Genomic DNA, 5,480 nt, shown 5'->3' with positions numbered 1-5,480 from the left:
ACCAGATAGAGGGAGAGAGAGAGGGAGAGAGAGGGAGACAGAGAGCGAGAGAGAGGGAGAGAGAGAGAGTAGACATCACAGGGCTGTATGTTCTCAGCATGTGAGTAGGAACACATAGAATAATTGAGTGCAAATATCCTTATTTTAGCATTGCGCCTTGGTGATGGTAAACATATGTTTTCAGTATTAAATCTAAGAGACTACACAAGCCTACATCTATCTCTCCATTCCCAAACGTCCCTCTTTCTGTGCTCACCAAGGCAGTCTCTCTCTTTTGCTTTCTCTCGTCATTCCTTCTCCTTCCTCCCTTTTTCTCCTGCTCATCTCTTTCTCTCGCCTATCATTCCTCCAGTGTTTGGGTTGGGAGCAGGAAGTTTGTCCCGGGGATGTGTGCATTTCGAGGATGTGGTGTGGTGGCGTGGGGGGTTGAGGAAGTGAGTTGTGTGTCCATGGTTGTTTGTCTTCTCCACTGCCCTGCCTGGCACTGTCACGGGCCATTGTGGCAGGCTAGGATTGATGAGGAGCAGGAACCCTGGGGCTAGAGGGCAGGGGCTGGACGGATGGAGCTGGGCCTTGAGTGCTGGGCCAGGGGCTGGAAGGCTGGAGGGCTGGAGGGCTGGGGCTGAGGCTGGAGGGCTGGGGCTGAGGCTGGAGGGCTGGAGGGCTGGAGGGCTGGAGGGCTGGAGGGCTGGAGGGCTGGAGGGCTGGAGGGCTGGAGGGCTGGGGCTGAGGCTGGAGGGCTGGAGGGCTGGAGGGCTGGAGCTGGGCTTTGAGGGCTGGGGTCTGGAGGGCTCAGGCTGGAGGGCTGGAGCTGGGCTTTGAGGGCTGGGGTCTGGAGGGCTCAGGCTGGAGGGCTGGAGCTGGAAACAGCACTCTCTGGTACGCAAGGGGAGGGATTTGGACTTGGACTCTGAGGAAAGCTTTGTGTAGTGGTCTCTTTGTGTCTCAATCTATCTATATCTCTCTTTTCTCTCTCTTTCTACACCCCCTGTCTCTTTCACTACTATTTTCTTCCTCTCATTTTCTCTGCTTTTCTCTTGGCTTCTTTAGAAATATGATACAGGGGTACATCTAGGTCTTGCAAGTTTAACCTCTTTAAATTCTAGTAGTTGCATTTTCACCTCCGTAGCATTTTTTCTCACCCTACCACTGCTCTGTATCGCACACCCCTCATATACTTCCTCCCAGTCCAGTCAACCTTTCCTCTCTTTCCTTTTCCATCATTCCATCCATGTCTGTATCGTTTCCTCTCTTTCTGGACAGATTTTTCAGCTACAGGGGATGTAACGGCTGATGTGGATACGGTAATGGTCCTCCTCTTCCTCCTCACACCCCTCCTTCCCTCTCCTGCCCTCCTCTGCCCTGCTCTTCACTGCTCTCTCCCCTAATTCAATTCTACATGCTTTCTTTGGCATGACCGCCTGGAGTTACCCCTCTTCTAAACCATTTCTCTCTCTTTCTTTCCTCTCTCTTTATCCCTCACTGCACTCCTCTCCTCTCTCTCTCTCTCTCTCTCTCTCTCTCTCTCTCTCTCTCTCTCTCTCTCTCTCTCTCTCTCTCTCTCTCTCTCTCTCTCTCTCTCTCTCTCTCTCTCTCTCTCTCTCTCTCTCCCAGTTGTTCTGTTTTATTGCTTCTCTGTCTGATTTGCAGCTCCTGAAAGGTCTCCATCTCTCTCTGCTGCCTCTGTAGGAGCTGCTTACGGGGGCTGGAGACTGGTTACTCCTGGGTGAGTGATATCGCTGCTCCTCTCCTCCCTCTCTACCCCTCTTTCTTCCACCCTCCCTCTTTCTTTCTCTCTATCTTCACTGTGCAGATTACCTGCAAGCACACTTCGCCACTAACACAGTTCCATATTTCCATTAGAACTTCTACTGAAAGCAAAAAGCTTGTACGGTGACACATTTTACAACATTTATCTTAGTAGCATGACAACTGTGTGCGTGTGTCCATGTGCACGCACTTGCATGCGTGTGTTGGCCTTTTGTGTTGCCACAGGGCTGATTTAGGGAGAAAGGCCTGTAAGTGAATGAATGAGTGAGTGTGTGTGTACGTGTGAAGGGGATCCTGTTGAGAGGGTTGTGTACACAGATGCAGATCAGGGGGAGAGACTGGCCAGTGTGTTAGTGTGGGGGGCAATTGAGGGGATCGTCTTCCCCCCTCTGCCCCTCCCCGGCCCCAGCAAGGAGCCTCCAGGGGTCCCTGGGTTTCTTAGGAAAAACATCTCGGCCCCCGTCACCCCTGAACCTAGTGCTGGGCTGTTTACCTTGGCTGGGCTGGCTGACAGCTTTACTGATGTTACATACAGGCACACAGGGACTGAGAGAGGGAGAGAGCAGGAGGAGGAGAGGAGGAGGAAGAGTTAGTACTCAGATCTTAATCACCACATTTGAGGGAGCCATTTTGAGAGAAACTGCAATGGCGAGACTAGTAGGTAGAAATGTGTGCACAGTATGAAGGAGACTTGGAAGTGTATCTGCTCTCTCTCTCTGTCACTCACTCACTCAACTCAACTCAACTCAACTCAACTCAACTCAACTCAACTCAACTCAACTCAACTCAACTCAACTCAACTCACTCACTCACTCACTCACTCACTCACTCACTCACTCACTCACTCACTCACTCACTCACTCACTCACTCTTTCACTCACTCACTCACTCTGTTGAGAATGCAGGCACAGTTAGCACAGTGAAAGAAAAGACAGGGCAATTGCCTCAGGAGACACCACCCCTCATCTCACATCTGATGGACCTCAATGTTACAGAATGACTGTCTGAAATACTGAGTGGGAGAGTGGGTGAGAGAGGGGTGGGTGAGTGAGAGGCTGAGGCCTGACTTTAGCACACAGAAAGGTGCAAGAGGAGAAGAACAGGACAGGAAATGGTTTTCTAACAGAACAAGTGTCTATGAAATATACTATTCGTTATCAAACACACTAAAACTAGAATTTTCCTGCGCTTTAGAGTGGAACTTGTCTCTGTATGTGTGTTTGTTTGTCCGTCCCTGGGCAGCTGCTAAGGAGTGTCCAGGGTTTTAGGCTAGGGTGTGCTGGGGTGGGGGGTCCATGTTTTGCTGCTCGGAGCACTAAGACATGTTTGTCTGTTCTGAGCAGCTGGACAAGCTGTAATAACACAAACAGGCCTTTGAACAGGGCGCCGTGGTGTGTTGGCTGGACTCTGGTTACGTCCCTGCAGCCTGCAGCACACTTGCTCTGTCCAGAGGAACAACTGGATCATTCATCACACACCAATCAGCAGCAGGCCTTGATGTGATCTCTGATCACTCTGCTAGTGTTACTCTGATTGATCACCACTGAGCTGAGCTCAGCCGTCACTCTGTTGCTCTGGTCGGTCTGTCTGTCTGTATGTCTGTATGTCTGTCAATCTGTCTGTTTTTTTGTTTGTTTGTTTGTTTGTCCGGTGGCTTGCTTGTTGTTAACTTTGCCCTGATCTTTATCATGATACAATATTTTAAAAGTCCCCAGAGCCTGAATTTAAAAAAAAGACATGGGGATGGCTGGATAGGGACTAGGACAGCTGAGTCTGTTGGCCATACATCACTGTCTGTACACACACAGGGCCTCACTGTTCTCTGTCACCGCCTGTCTGCAGGGCAGAGCAGTATGGCGACTGTGAGGTCGAGGAACTCTACCGTAGATAGACCATAATAAGTATGTATGTGACATCATAGGCTCTCATGGACACAGTGAGGTTAAGGTGCCAGTCGGGAGAGAGAGAGGCAGGCAGGGGAAAGATGATGCAGGCAGGCTCAGGGAGGGAGCAGTCTGGATTAGCCTGCCATGGGTTATACAGAGTTGAACATCTGGTGAGGGCCTGCAGAGATAGAGTTACTCATCCCAGAGAGCTACCCTGGGGAGGACAAGATGGGGAGAGAGAGAGGGCCTTGTCCTCCCTGACCCTGATGCCCCCAGCCTCGTCACCTCCAGCACACAGGGCGAGTGTGTAAAGCCCCCCCATGTGACCCTAACATCTCACACCCCTCACACTCCTTACTACCCCATAAACCCTCTACAGACAGTGACACCTAGAGCGTGGGCCGTCCAACTCTATGAGCTACTAAGAACAGTATCATAATACACAAATTATTTCTCTGGTGTGTCTTTCCAAAGTATATAAATATCATCTGTTTGGATTTTGGTCTCTGCGTGTTTATTATCTATTTTTGATTCCAGTGTGTGTGTGTGTGTGTGTGTGTGTGTGTGTGTGTGTGTGTGTGTGTGTGTGTGTGTGTGTGTGTGTGTGTGTGTGTGTGTGTGTGTGTGTGTGTGTGTGTGTGTGTGTGTGTGTGTGTGTGTGTGTGTGTGTGTGTGTGTGCACATACACTGAGTGTACAAAACATTAAGAACTTCTGCTCTTTCCATGACATAGACTGACCAGGGGAATCCAGGTGAAAGCTATGATCCCTTATTGATGTAACTTGTTAAATCCACTTCCATCTGTGTAGATGAATGGGAGAAGACAGGTTAAAGAATGATCTTTAAGCCTTGAGACAATTGAGACATGGATTGTATGTGTCCCGTTCAGAGGGTGATTGGGCAAGACAAAAGTGTTAAGTGTCTTTTAACAGGGTATGGTAGTAGGTGCCAGGCGCATAGGTTTGTGTCAAGAACCTTGTAGAGTCCACGACCTGACGAATTGAGGCTGTTCTGAGGGCAAATGGGGAGGCAACATTAGGAAGATGTTCCTAATGTTTTGTACCCCGAGTGTATATGTGTGCATGCGAGTGAGTGTTCGTGTGTTAATCTTTGTACCTGTGTGTATGTGGCAGATTGTATGAGTGTGCACTATGTGCATGACTGGCTGCTCTCCCTCCTCTGTATGTCCTACTCTTCCACTCTCTTTCTCCTGGGGTTTCTTATGTTTGTGCTTTACCTCCACAGGAGGTTGGTGGCACCTTAATTGGGGAGGACGGGCTTGTGGTAATGGCTGGAGCGGAGTCAGTGGAATGGTATCAAATACAGCAAACACATTCTATTGGCTCCGTTGCAGTCATTATTATGAGCCGTCCTCCCCTCAGCAGCCTCCACTGGTTAACTCCCAGATTAGAGATTTAATTAGATAGTGACATGAAGCCATAGTCTGGTATAATATTACGAAGTGAAGGCCACGTCAGTAAACTGATCTGTAAACTGTCCTTAGGTCTGCAGCTTGTGACGAGTCAGCAAGTATTGTAGATATTCTCTTAGAAAAAAAAGTGCTATCTAGAACCTAGAAGTGTTTTTCGGCTGTCCCCATAGGAGAACCCCTTTGAAGAACCCTTTTTGGTACCAGGTAAAACCCTTTGAGTTCCAGGTAGAACCCTTTTGGGTTCCATATAGGACCCTTTCCACAGAGGGTTCTACATGGAGCCCAAAAGTGTTCTACATGGAACCAAAAATGGTTCTCCCTGGAATCAAAAAGGGTTATCCTATGGGGACAGCCGAAGAACCCTTTCGGAACCCTTTAATGTAAGAGTGTAG

This window comes from Salvelinus fontinalis, chromosome 5 (genome assembly GCF_029448725.1).
Source record: "Salvelinus fontinalis isolate EN_2023a chromosome 5, ASM2944872v1, whole genome shotgun sequence".
Classification (NCBI taxonomy): domain Eukaryota; kingdom Metazoa; phylum Chordata; class Actinopteri; order Salmoniformes; family Salmonidae; genus Salvelinus; species Salvelinus fontinalis.
The sequence above is the reverse complement of the archived record's forward strand: the minus strand, read 5'-3'. Positions refer to the sequence as shown.